This window comes from Mirounga leonina, unplaced genomic scaffold, assembly GCF_011800145.1.
Source record: "Mirounga leonina isolate KUSES-001 unplaced genomic scaffold, KU_Mleo_1.0 Mir_92, whole genome shotgun sequence".
NCBI classification, from domain to species: domain Eukaryota; kingdom Metazoa; phylum Chordata; class Mammalia; order Carnivora; family Phocidae; genus Mirounga; species Mirounga leonina.
The window spans coordinates 11,515,540-11,530,522 of record NW_023270852.1 but is presented as its reverse complement, the minus strand read 5'-3'; the positions used below and the strand labels follow the sequence as shown (position 1 = coordinate 11,530,522).

The window sequence follows — 14,983 nt, the reverse complement described above, 5'->3', positions numbered from 1 at the left end:
ATGTATTTCAACTACCAAATGAGTAAATAAATATGTTTTACCCATACAATGACATACTACTCAGGAAGGAAAAAGAACAAGCTCTGAATATATTTAGCAGCATGGATAAAACTCAAAACATTATGTTAACTGGGAGACAAAAGACAATATATTTTATGATTCTTATATGAAATTTCTATTACAGGCAAACTATGAAAACAGAGAGCATATCTGTGGTTTCTTGGAGCTGGAGACATGCCCAGGGCTGATCTCAAACCACCGTCAAGGAATCTTTTTATGTAATGGAAGTTTTAAGACTGTTTTGGGGTAATAGTTTCACAATTGTATAAATTTACTAAAACTCTTCAAATTGTACACTTAAAATGGATCAGTTCTATGATTTGTAAATTATACCATAAAATAAGACAAATAAAAGAGCAAATTAAAAAAAAAGTCATTAGGAGACTATTGCTCTATTCTACAAGAGGTCATGGTAACCTTGCTGGCATGGTAGGAGCGAAGATGAAGGGAATTTGAAGTATGTGAAATATATTTTGGTTTGGACTCAATAGGCCATGGTAATGGATTAAATATAAGGGAGAGGGTAAGAAAAGATCTGGAATTTTGGTTTGAGTAACCGGGTGGATTGTGGTATGGTTAGTGTGATTTATTGAAATTAACTATAAGCAAATAGGAAGAAGTTTTGTTTTTGTTTTACAGTATTCACTGTGCTAATTTTAAGTTTCCTATTTGATATCCACATGGAATTATCAAGTAGTAATTGGTCTGGAGATCAAGACAGAATTCAGGCCTGAAGATATGCTTTTGGGGGTAATCGACATATGGAGATATTAAATCAATAGGATTTAATAATATCACTCAGGGAGAGTGGGATTAAAGTTTAGGGAAAAAGACCAAATAAGAGACACACTAACATTTAGTGATGTAGGAGGGAGATAAGCCATCAAAGGATATCGAAGAGTGGAAATTAAAGCAGGAGGAAAACATGGTGTCACAAAAAAATCAGAAATGAAAGTAACTCAACATGGAGGCAATTTTCCACTGTTTTGAATCCTGCTGAAAAGAAGAGTAAGGTGAGGAATGTTCTCTGGGTTTAACAATAAGCAGGCCATTGGAGACACCTGCAAAGATGCTTTCAGTGATGTGGGAAAGAACTCTCACTGAAGTGAATTGAGGAGAGAATGGGGAGTACATGGAAACAGAGACTACAGACCACAACTTTGAAAGGCTTTACTATGAAGCTGAGGAAGGAATGAGAAGTAGTAACTAGAAGGAAACATGAATGGCCTTTTCTTTTACATTTTTTCTTGCTTGCTTGCTTGCTTGCTTTCCTTCGTTCCTTCCTCCCCTCCTCTCTCTCTCTTTCTTTCTCTTTCTCTCTCTTTTAGAGAGAATTGTAAAGATTAGGCACTAAAGTATATTTGCATTTTGGTATAGCTAGTGAGGTACCATTCACACAGGACTGAGACGAAGTCTATATCTAGTTGGTCACCATCACAGGTTTGAATTAGGGAAAACTAGGTCCTCTGAGATCAAGACAAAGAAGACCAAAATGCCCAGACGCCTGAGATTATATAGCTGTTGGCCCTGGGGACTTCTCCATGAAGACTGATGCCTTGTCTCTAGAGGATCACTTCAGAGGGAATTCTGGATTAGGGTCCTGCAGGTTTTAAATCTCTGGCTATACTGCTATGGTGGCCAGCATCAGAAATGACTCTCATCTCCTAGACTAGACTTTGGGTGAGTTGGGAAACAAACTGAGGCCCAGGTAGTGCTTTCTCTGAGGATGCTTTCACAGAATGGAGGGGACTGTAGTTATGGACAATTCATGGAGAAATCTTTAGAGGTCAGGACAGACTAGTCAGAGTGGAGGAGGTAGGATCTGTTAAGCCCAGTGTACTGTTTGGTCTGGACTTTGAATTTGATGGCAGAAGTTGTCTCTGTGGCCTAAAGCTTATCATCTCCTATAGGACTAAATAGACCTTCATAGCATAATGTTCAGAGTAGCTGGATTTAAATTTTATTTTTGGGATTTGAGTCAAGTTAATTAACTTCTCCGACTCTTATTTTACTGATGCATATTGGCAACAGTTCTTTTCTCATAAGGTTTTTTTAGTCATTAAAAGAGGTAGTATATGTAAAGAGGTAAAAACAGAGGCTGAAGCATAAATAAGCATTTAATAAATATTAGATTTTTTTATTATTAAAGGACTGAAATAATTTAAAATGCCTGCCCATTATCTTTTGCATTATTTCCCTATATCATCATATAAAGTGATTGCTCATGATTTTTATATATCTATAAAGAACCTAGAATCCTCAGCTGCAGCAAGAATTTTTTCAGCAAGAATTATTTTTCCATTTCCTTTACATTTTTCATTAAAATAGAAATAACAATTTGAACTGTACATATGAAGAATTCAGTGGTGAGTATATTCTACTACCAAAGCCTAATGAGAGAAACAAGAGTCTGCAAATTTTTGCCCTTCCTTCAGTCCTGGCTCAAGGCAAATAGCAAATATATTCCTTCCCCAAGTGAAAGACTAGTCCATGGCTCCTACAGAGGACAAATCCAAAGGGCCAGAACTGTGCTTCGGCCTGCAGCTGAATACTTATATACTTATATATAATTTACTTAGAGTATATTATGCTCGGTCCTGTCCTTTAGAGAATAGCTCTTCCACTTGGCTTCCTGGGTGGAAAAGAGCATTGAACTGTAGTTCCATAGCAATAGAAAAGAAAGACTCTTGTTGCCTATCTTCTCTTCCACCTCCATCCCCACATATGCTTCATAAACCACAGAAGCTCCTGCCCTTTTGCTGTGAGGGAAGTTTAGGTTTGATTCTGTCCATGGTCTGTCACTGGTATTGACAGAAACAGAGTTAGGCTGAGTAGAGCTGGTGATACAAGCTGGACATATTGACCCTTCTGTAAAGCATGTCTTCATTCAACCCCAGGTACATATTCCACTCCTGTTTCTGCTCTTGTTTTTCATGTTTTCTTTGATAAGGAAAGAAGTTGCTCCTTTGGTCCTCTGATTACTATGGCATGCCTAGTACTTAGTAGGCATTTGACAAATATGAAGCCATTAATCAGTAAGTTAATTAAACATGAAAATCTCTTCCTGAGTTCTTTAGATCTTAAGGAATCAAGAGCTTAGTTTGGGGGTGCCTGGGTAGTTCATTTGGCTAAGGATCTGATTCTTGATTTCGGCTCAGGTCATGATCTCAGGGTTGTGAGATCAAGCCTCATGTGGGGCTCCACTCTGGGCAAGGAGCCTCTTAAGATTCTCTCTCTCCCTCTGACTGTCCCGGCGCTCTCTCTAAAAAAATAAATAAATAAAAGAGCCTAGTTTGTAATCCCTCTCTTGAATTCTGGAAGGACTGTGCTGGTCTTTGGGATCGAGCTCCTCAGATGGTCAGTGTGGTGTTGCTTTTGGGGTTCTAGTCCCTCAGAATCAATTATCCTTATTCTTTTCTTCCTCTTACTGATATTCACTACTCATGACTCCTACTAGCATATCATTCTTTCATCTCTAGTTTATCTAGGACCTGCTTCCAATAAATCCTTTACAGTAAGCCTTCATAATTAAGTGCAGAATCACTGAGCACAGATCCATAGATGTCCCATCTTGGGCACTGCAACAGCCACTACCTACAAGCCATAGATTTTCAGTGTTGGGCTAAACTGGCTGAGGCATGGAGAGATTTAGGTAATATAGAATTTGATCAAAATATATAACTAATATATGGGTAGGTAGATAACTTAGCAGTATATTAATGGATTTCATGGCTTATAAATATCTTCAGAGACAGTTTTCACAGTTAACCAAACATTACAAAATTTATAGATAACAGATGAACATTGATTATAGCTACCCTTTATTGAGTGTTGATTCTTTGTCTGGTGCTCACCTAAATGACCTATCAACATTTCCAGTGAATACTTTTAACTATCCCATGGTAAATACTATTATTTTCATTTTAATTTTAAAGAGGTAAGGAATAAAGCATAGAGATTATTAAGTAACTTGTTCAAGGTCACAGATGCAGGATTTAAACCCAGATGATCTATTTCCAGAGTCTTTAGTTTTAAAGCTATTTTCTTATTCATTTTTCCAGAAAAGAGACAAGACAGAGAAAAGTATGTAAAGAGACACAGGTTATGCAGTATATAGGTAAAAGACCCACAAATCCAACTGGATCTAAGATTTGTCAAGAGGTCAGCTAGAATGTTGGTATCCTTTAAATCTATAGTCTGCAGGATCAATTTTTCAAATTTCAATAGAACTTTCTGGATTATGGAAATTTTCTATGTTTGTACCACACAGTTCAATAGTCACTAGCCATATGAAGTTATTGAACACCTGAAACGTGGTTAGTGAAACTAAGATACTGATGTTTTAATTTAACTTAAATGTAAATAGGCACAGATATCTAGTGGCTATGATATTGGACAGTGTAGAACTAAACTATTGACTTACAAGAAACTTGGAGTAACTGTCTGATTTCTAGTCATGCCCAAGCACCCAGAGATTTCTGCCCCTTGCAATTTGTCTAGTGACTTTTCTCCTTGTTGTGACCCAGGCTCCTGTTCCATTTTCTCTAACATGGGTCCTGAGATGCTCTTAAATAATATATGAATTCACTTAATTTTTATACAGAACTTTGCTTGTATTTGTGTGTGTGTGTGTGTGTAACATTCTTATTTGGGAGACTCTCCATCAGATTCTCATTAGCATCATAACTCAAACAATAAGAGACATGATAGTCCTATTCTTTCATTTAATCCTGAACCCTTATCAACTGTGGCTAGACTGGCCCAACAAGTGATTAGCTCAGGTGCACGTTTGGATATATCTTCCTGAAGATAATAGCAAATAATTGAAATAGAAGAGGGCTGTATGGCACCAAGATTTTAATATTGATCTTTGTCACTGCAAGTGTTAGGCATTAATGTCTAGAATGGCTCACAGGTTTATCTAGGTTTTACTCAGAGTAGGAAATACAGATACTGGTGACTCAAGGTGGAGTTTACTAGAACAGCCTCACAGAAGTATGGAATGCGGAGAAGGGGAAGTCTCTATGGAGGGACAGGGAAACTTAAGTCCAGTTGAATTTTTAACATCAGGGATATTGACTTCACCAATCTGAAAAATGTTTGGACCTTGTCTTTTGGAATCCTCTATGTGTGGAATTAATTTCATTTCATTCATTTCATTTCTTACCAAAGAAGAAGACAGGGCCTGAGTATAAGACTGAAGGAGAAGAGTTGGAATATTTCTGAAAAGGAGCTAAAGCAACTCTACTCTGGCCCCTCTGGGTAAGGTTTTCTACTTTTTCCATAACAAATTACCACAAACATAGTGGCTTATAATACACATATAATTATTTTCTTACAGTTCTTAAAGTCAGAAGTCCAACAAGACCCTTACTGGGCTGAAATCAAGGCGTCAGCAAATCTGCATCCCTTTCTGAAGACTCGAGGGAAAATTCTGTTCCACTGCCTTTTCCAGCTTCTAGAGGCTACCCATATTTCTTGGCTTTCTGTCCCCTTCCTTCACCTTCACCAGTCGTGCTGTCTTTCTCATGCTGCTATCTCTCTGGTTCTCTGCAGCTGGGAAAATTTCTTCAATTTTAAGGACTCATATGATTAGATTTGGCCTACCTTGGTAATCCAGGATAATCTCCTCATCTTGAGATCCTTAGCTTTAATCACATCTGCAAAATCTCTTTTGCCGTGTAAGCTAACATATTCATAGGTTTCAAGAATTAGGATTTGAACATCCTTGGAGACCTTTATTCTGCTTACCATAATGGGTCCTTCTAAAGTTTTTTGGCAGCCAGAGTAACTTCTCCCTCCATCACCTGCTGCAAGCTCAGGTCCTTTTAGTACCCACACACTCCCAGGAATGCAGAAGGTTAGAGCTTTACAGACCTTAAAGAGTGTATTTCTTCCTCTGTCCCACATCATGCAGGTGGAAAATTGAGTCCCAATGAGCATAATGTCTAAATCACCACAATTTAAGATCACAGTCAAGATAAAGACACATACACACATCTGCATATCTGTGTTTATGAACAACCCTTATGTCTCATTTGTGCTTGCTAACATTTCCTTTCTGGTTATTGGCATCAGTGTCATTACCCACATAAATGTCCAATATAAAATTCTTTCTTAGCAAGGAAATAAGTCAGGTAACTCCTTGATGTTTCTGGATGAATTATATCCCTATTGGATGCAGATGTTGATTGAAGTTTTTTCTTTTTTCTTTCTCCTAAGTATATTTTAGCATATAATGGTCATTGATTTATTGCCTCATGGGGTAGGACAATCAGTTTCTCTATCAGATTGTGGACATAAATGTATTAGAATATTATTGAAGTCACTCCTTATGGCTACTATCTCAATACTTATAGCCACTGATTCTAACTGAAGCTGTTTGACTTGATGAATTCTCTTTTTGCCCAGTCAGACCTTCATTCCACTATGTAACCATTCAACCAAACTGCTGATAACCACCAGAACTTTACCATGACTGGGATTCCGGGAATGCCAGAGAAAGACTTCTGGATGACCTTGCCCCTTTGCCTTCTTTACAGTACCACATTCTTAGGCAACGTCATCATCCTTGTTGTCATCAAGATTGAGCAAAGTCTCCATGAGCCTATGTATTATTTTTGGCTATGCTAGCTGCCACTGACCTCAGCCTTTCACTATCTCCCATGCCCACCATGATTAGTGTTCACTGGTTCAACTGGCGCTCAATAACCCTTGATGCCTGCATCACTCAGATGTTCTTTATCCATACCTTTGGGGCAGTAGAATCAGGTGTTCTGGTTGTCATGGCCTTTGATTGCTTTGTGGCTATTCGCTTCCCTTTGCACTTATACTACCTTTCTCAGTCATAGAGTCATCAGCAAGATTGGAGCAATAGTCCTGCTATGAAGTGTGGGTGCAGTGTTCCCTGTGCCTTTCCTCATCAAAAGGCTACCTTTGTGCCACTCCAATATCCTTTCCCATGCATACTGCCTCCACCAGGATGTCATAAGGCTTGCCTGCGCTGACACCCGTGGCAATTGCATCTATGGCCTGCTGGCTGTGATCTTCATCATTGTACTGGATGCCTTGATCCTTTCGATTTCTTACTTTCTAATCCTCCAGGCAGTACTGGGTATTGCTTCCCAAGAACAGAGACTCAGGGCTCTCAACACCTGCTTCTCTCATATCTGTGCAGTATTGTTCTTCTATGTGCCTCTCATTGGCACGACTCTAATTCACTGCTTTGGGAAACATTTGTCACCAATAGTACACACTCTTATGGCCAATGTCTACCTTTTGCTTCCTCCTGTGCTCAATCCTATTGTGTACAGTGTTAGGACCAAGCAGATCTGGCAGCAGATTGTCCGAGTGTTCTGTGGGGACAGGATTGGCCCTTAATGGCATCTATGAGTTCTGTGTAGATGCAATCAAGTCAGGGAAGAGCACCAAATGTACCACTGTCCAATAGAATTTCCTGCAGTGATGGAAGTGTTCTAAATCTCTGTTGTTTAATGCATTAATTAAACTAGCCACACATAACTATTGAACACTTTAAACTTTGGTAGTACAACCAAGGAACTGAATATTTAAATTTTATTTTATTTTAATTAATTGAAATATAAATTTAAGTAGTGACATTAGCTAGAAGCTACTGTATTGAATAGTACAAATCTAATGGGTTATAATATGCCTTTGTATAATGGTTTTGATGAAAGCAATAATTTATCTTAGGTAGCTTGATAGATATGAATTATCCTTAAAATGGTATGTAACAGTTTATCAACATTTTAAAAAAATTTTATTTCTTTAAGTTATCTCTACACCCTTGTGGGGCTTAAACTCACAACCCCAACATCAAGAGTCACATAGTCTTGCAACTGAGCCAGTTAGGCACCCCACAGCTTATCAACATTTATGTACAATAAAATTCACTCTTTTTAGTATATGGTTCTAATCAACTTTTGACAAATACATAGAATCTTGTAACCACCAGTGACACCAAGATATAGAATAAATACATCACTGTTCAAAATTCCCTCATGTTACCCCTTTGCATCCATACCCAATCCCTGGCAAGCTCTCATTTGTTTTCCACGCCTATAATTTCTCTTTTTTGAGTGTCATGGACCCTGTAGTATGTAGTCTCCCATGTCTGGCTTCTTAGCATAATACATGTGAGATTCATTCATGTTGTGGTGTGTAGTGGTAGTTTATTCTTTTTTATTGCTGAACACTATTCCATTGTATGTCATTAACAATTTTTTCAAGAAAAATCCCCAGATTGTTTTCGCTCCATTATAGTCAATCTGGGTTGTTTTTGCTCCATTATAGTCACTCTGGAATTCAGACATTCCTGTTCTTTTGCCTTTTGTGTTTATATGTTCTTTGAGTATTTTTTAAAGATTTTTATTTATTTATTTGGCAGAGAGAGAGACAGCGAGAGAGAGAACCCAAGCAGGGGGAGTGCGGAGGGAGAAGCAGGCTCCTGGCTGAGCAGGGAGCCCAATGCAGGGCTCAATCCCAGAACCCTGGGATCATGACCTGAGCCGAAGGCAGACGCTTAATGACTGAGCCACCCAGGTGCCTGGTTCTTTGAGTATTTTTTATAAAAATAAAGTGTGTATGTACAATAGGCTGGAAGCAAGAGAGAAAAATATTAAAAAGAAAATGGCAGGTAAAGTATGAGAGCATGGTGCAGTCAATGTGCTGGAAGAATAGGAACTCCTACATATACGTTAGATTTTAATTTAGACTTCATTTTTGTCCAGAAAGCTTTTCTGACATGCCTTTCTTTACTTATGTTACAGTTTCTCATACTGCACCATAACTTACTAATAGTACATCTTCCCTGCTAGTCTATATACTTTATAAGAACAGGTACCCTTTTAACTTTATTTCAGTCTTTCCCAAGTACTTAATGTAGTTCAGAACATATGATGGACACTCAATATATAATTTTTTTGAATTAACAAATGAGTGAAAACTGTACTTTATCAAGATTGATTTCATGCTTCCAAACTTCTTTGTTTCATTTAATATTAGTAAGTTTCATTTGAAATTTCCAGAGTCATTCATTTTTGCTGGTGGGAACCAGTGGAAAGGGGTGGTATTTACATATAGATATGAACATTACTTACTGTGTAATTTTATGGAGTTAATTAATCTCTCCAGATACTTGTTGGGATAGATATCTTCGCTCAGTGTGCCCAATAAACATGTAAGAGTATGGACCAGAAAATGTTCAAGGAGGATTGGAAAGTCAGAGATTATTATACATGGTCAGAATTATTAATTCACGGCCTACTATGGAGAGGTGGATTCTGGTCAGAATAAGGCTTAAACCGGATGTGGGCATACAGTTGGGAAGCAAGCAATCTGTAGAATGGATGGATAGAGGAACATATATTACAACCATATTTTCTGAAGCTATAGTGGAAGCAGTTGACTATAGGAGGCAGTATAGCATAGAGTAAGAGCTTTAGAGTAAGTAAGACATGGACTTGAATGCCAACTCTGTAACTTGCTAACTTTTAAATGGGTAAAGTTATTCTAAACCTCTCTGAGTTTAAGTTTCCTCATCTGTGAAACAATGGAGAATAATACTTAACCTGTAAACTTGATAATGAATAAATACAACAATGCATTTAAAGGGTGTAGTGCAATTTTTAGCATGTATCATGACTTTATCAAGTGCTAGTTTAATTATGCTTAGAAGGGTAGGTGGGCTGCAAATGTGACTCAGTGAATAGGTTGGCTTCTTAGGAGGGGCTTCTGGGTAAGAGGAGAGACATGGGAATGGCCAGGGCACAATGAGACCTGTTAAGAATAGTACATACTGGAGCAGAGAACAGAGGGAGGACTTATCTGTACTCTCCTGATCCTGCTCTGACATTCAGGGAGCCTCCCTGGCTGAGACTCTGTAGCCTAAGGCAGGGTGAAGAGGAATGGTTGTAGTTATCGGACCAAAGCAGACAGTTTTAGAAGGTACCCATTACTGTCAGCCCCCAGGGCCAGGACTATGCTTACAGCTCCTGATGTATGGAGTTTGCTTGGGCCTGGGAGCAGGGTTTGAAGCTGTCAGGGAGATGTGTCTGAGCTGTTATAGAGGAACATATTCTTATGGGTCCCATAATTCTTGCTCCACCCAGTACACTCACTAATAAAGATAGCTCTTTGTTGCTTGGTGACTCTACTAATTTTCCTATAAAGCCTCCATTCTTGGGAGCTGGTTTAGTCCTTGCTTGGTGATGGGTCTGAAGAGAAGTTGGTGGTGTTTCCTGCTGATGTGAACAGGTAAGAAGAGTGTATAAATGGAAAGGGATAGAAGGTAAAGGGATGAAGGGGTGAGAAATGCTAGGAGAAAGAGGGAAGGGAGAAGAGCAATGAATGATGGGGGCTACATGTCAGCTGGAGTGAAGAAATGGAGGGATGTGATGGAGCCTGGATAAAACTGAGATAGGGAGACAGAGGACAGGAGGAAACAGAAGGATAAAGAGAAAAGATGAGACTCAGAACTCTTTTTTTTTTCAGTATATATATATATATTTTATTATGTTATGTTAATCACCATACATTACATCATTAGTTTTTGATGTAGTGTTCCATGATTCATTGTTTGCGTATAACACCCAGTGCTCCATTCAGTACATGCCCTCTTTAATACCCATCACCAGAACTCTCTTATGGACAAGATCGTTCAGCTGTCAGTAAACCTTACTAATTGAAGCTGTCTATTATTCCAGATCCTACTTTAGTAGCTAGCATTAGAAACACAAGAATGCCCAAACTTTTGAGGAACTCACCTTCCAGGCAGATAAAGAGGATTACATCTACTTATATAAATTACTAATATCAGCCATGCCTCAATATTAAGAGTCAAATGAAAGGTCCAAGTATGAAGTGGTGCAGAGAAGCAAAGGCTTCTGGTGAACATATCCTGGAGCTGTCAGGGCAGGTTCCAGATTGTGAAGAGAATAGATTTCAGTGTTGAGAAATGACCAGAAGGTTTGGGATTGGTAGATAACATGGATTGCTTTTTACTGTTATTGATGCTGGAAAGCAGGGATGTTGACCTGTAGATCACTAAATTATTGAGTTGGGTGGATCTTATCCAAGTCATATAATCTAGGCTTTTGTATATGAATTGGTAGACATTACTTTCTGGCTATTCAGATGGAGAATTGAAAATAGAAAGCACTAGCCTGTTTTTCTGGTTAGTGGGCAGTGCAGAGAAAACCTTGATGAACTGAGGCACTGAACTTTATCCTACAACTGGTTCCAGAGTATATGAGTTCACTGGACCAGAGAGGAAGCCCTCTGCTCCTTCTCCTGTCCACATATCTACATTCCATAGGAAACATGTTCTCCAGCAGCAAAATGAGCCATTGTCTCCTCTCCTTCTACCCCCTCACATCATCCAGTGTCATCTTTTGGTCCTTTATGTGATACAATTCAAAGAACAGAAGATAACTGGAATCTGCTTTATGATCACCTTATCTCTCAATTACTCTTCCATTCCAAAACTCCTCTCTACATATAACAGCACAGAGAGATACACACAATATAAACATAGAAACATTCACACATATTTCTAAACACACATGGATGTCCCAAATATTCTTCTTTAAATAAGCCATGAGGACATTGTTTTCTCTTTTACTGATTTCTCATCTCTATTGCTCCTCTAAATCATATATACATATATATGATTATATACATATATATACAACAGAGCATAAATAATTCTTATATTTTAAAAGAAAGAAATCACACTGTCCAACTACTCAACTTTTCTCATAAGCTTAGCTTCTCTGAATAGTTTATGGTTTAATGAAAAATAATGGACCTTAGAGTTAGTAAATCTGGTTTTGAATTTTGAATCTGTATCTATTTTACCTTTGCTATACTGTTTTATCTTGCTAGGCCACTTCCCTTTCTTTAAAATAGGATAAAAACATCTATATCCATTTTTCCTGGGATTATATAAAATTATATATAAGATGGCTAGTAAATGTTGACATATACAGAGGTTCTTAATTCATCTCCTTTTCTCTTAACCTACCCTCCTTCTTCCAATCAGTGAGAGGATATTACTCTCCTTAGTTTCCCTAGTGGCTAGGCTCATCCTTCCCTCAAAATTTCCAGGCTCAATATATATTTCTCTCATCTAGTCTTTATCCATAGCTCTATCATCTGTCATTTATTTATCTACCCACCAATACATCTAATGTAAATTAGATTATTTGAGTTTTTATCATGTACCAATCACTAAGCTTGTCTCTAGAGAAAATACAAAGATGAACACATATGTTTTATATTCCCAGAGAGCCAGCATTCTAGAGGGAGAAAGAAATGTGATCAAGCAATAGAATTTTAGTGCTTTAAAAAAAAATACATAAAGTACTATTGAAGGAGAGTCAATAGATTGAGTGATTTGGTGTTGCAGAGAGATTCTTGGAAGGTTTTCACAGAGGAGATTCACTCTTTTTTTTTTTTTTTTTTAAATGTTTAACAGTGGCTCTATTAGGTGAATGATTGAAAGCATTCAACATTAAATTCAATTTACTTCACATTAATGTTTGCAAAAACATTATTAGCAATTCTTAAATATTTCAAATCAACCAACTTAAGGACAGAAGGCATGCTTATAAGTCTTCTGAGGTGATGTGAAGACTGAAAGGAGCCTAGGACTTGAGTCCAGGTCTCTAACCACCCCTGCCATGGGTCACACTTACGACACTTCTGGCAGGATCAGGAAGGGGTCTGTACCTCTCAATCTTGAAGTTCCCTCATATGAGTTCACCAGTAATGACATAGTAATTGCTGGTTAGAGATTCACTCTTAATATCTGTGTTCATCAGGTTGAGAAGAAGAAGAATGAAACAGAAATCTCAACAGCCTTCTGTTTTCCTGTCTTGCTAGTCTTCCCATGTGTCCCCATGTGGTAATAGCCCTTCATTAATATTTTGCCTTGGCTTCTGACACTATTCATTCCACCGAGTTGAGGGAGTTTTGAATGCAGAAACTGTTCTTTATTCATTTCTGTTTCCCTGGCCATCAGCAGTAACTGACATTAAAATAATCATTTAGAGTCTAAATGGCTGACATAAGTCAGCATGTTTGTAATCCATATCTCATTTGGCATTAGTTTTCCTGATTCTTAGTGTGTTTTTTTCAACCATGTATAATATAATAATATTAAATATTATGGCAGAAAAAGCAATTAGTCTTTTCTTTTCCCCTCTGGAGTAACAAGTCCTTTCTATCACCATCTTCAGTAGACTGGAGGAGGGGGAAAAAATAACCAACAATCCCTTATATTTATGTTTATGTTTATATAGCAACTGACAGGGCCTGGTACTAGCAAATTACTTGCATCCACTCAGACACAAGACAGCAAACCTACATACTGAAAAATAAGAATACTTATGGCTGGCCATATCCACACAACACATGGGCTGAGTATATCATTCCTTGCTAGCTCTTCATTGATGATTCAATGCCCTACGTACAATTTTTTTTTTAAAGATTTTATTTATTTATTTGACAGAGAGAGACACAGTGAGAGAGGGAACACAGCAGGGGGAGTGGGAGAGGGAGAAGCAGACTCCCCGCCGAGCAGGGAGCCCGATGCGGGACTCGATCCTGGGACTCCAGGATCATGACCTGAGCCGAAGGCAGTCGCTTAACCAACTGAGCCACCCAGGCGCCCCCCTACGTACAAATTTTAAAATCAGCAATGATGGTACCAGCATTCAGTGAACAAGTCCTAAATAGAATTGCAATGGTCATCCTAAATATGGATTCCAGATTCTGCCTCCTTTATAACACCATCTCTCTTTTCTGTGCAGCTGCCCTTCTATGTACTTTCTCACTCAGTGAGCTACTTGATATTCCAACTTGTGATGTCACCTCAGCCTTCCATGTCCTGCAGTGATTCCCTTTTAGTTATTAGTCCCTACTTCCATCCCACCCATGCTTTTTACAAAGTCACTCATCACATGTTGCTGAGTGCTTCCCATGAATTTCATACTGGAGTTTTGTCTAGGCTTACCTACTTTGCCTAGCTTAGGATGCCTGAAATGTATTCCAGAATACTGTTTAGGATTTTTCACAGAATTCGTTAGAGCAGTCTGCTCACAGTGACTTGGTCCAAAGTCACATGCTAATTTTAACTATCCATGGAAAGGATAGAAACAAGTATCCCAAGATGTAAGATGAAGAAAAGGAGATCTAGACCTAGTTATTTTCAGTATACCTGGAAAAGTACATGGGGAAACAGAATTAAAACACAAGATAATATCAAGTCCCATACACATGTGGAGTGGGGAAGGGAGAAATTATAGGGACTATTCCACTATAGGAAAAGGAACAAAGAAACCCTGATACCAAAAGGAGACTTCTAATAGAGTATACTAGGAGGGTGTGGCTGATGATAGAAGTACAAGGATACTTCTGGATACAGTATCCCAGACCAGCTTCCAGCAAGGACATTATGGAGTATGCTATCACATGTGCCCAGTGGCTCTCGTGTGCTTGTCCATTGTTTCCTAAGCAATTTATACAGCTTGGAGATTTAATGCAAAGACCCATCAATTGTAATTGTGGTTGTTGTTGTTTTGTTGGTGTGTGTGCATGTGTATGATATAAGCCTATAGGCATTTCCTACTTCAAGCCTCAGGACTAGTCTGGGCAGTAGGGTGGGGATGAGCCTAAAGAGATTGATGGTTATAGTTGGGAGAGGGTAGAGGAAGAAAAATGGGGCCAAGTTTTGATAAGAAAAATTCAATACTGTGGAATTATGTGATAGGTACCATAACTGGACTGGGGGCTTTGAATATAGAGAAACAACTGTGTAATTTGGGAAGAGTTTATAAATGAGTTAGAACTTGAAAAAAGGATCACTATGACAAACATTATCCTTGTTGTCTCTCTTTTCAGG

At 38.3% G+C, this 14,983-nt stretch overlaps 1 long non-coding RNA gene and 1 pseudogene across 1 annotated transcript; both read left to right on the top strand.

The window, feature by feature from the left end:
- Positions 1-200: 200 nt before the first annotated feature.
- Positions 201-5,565, top strand: LOC118004137. Its single transcript, XR_004677495.1, has 3 exons — positions 201-278; positions 5,233-5,322; positions 5,402-5,565. It is a non-coding gene; the product is annotated as an uncharacterized LOC118004137 (long non-coding RNA).
- Positions 5,566-6,348: 783 nt separating this feature from the next.
- Positions 6,349-7,440, top strand: LOC118004005 (annotated as a pseudogene).
- The last annotated feature ends 7,543 nt before the right edge of the window (positions 7,441-14,983 follow it).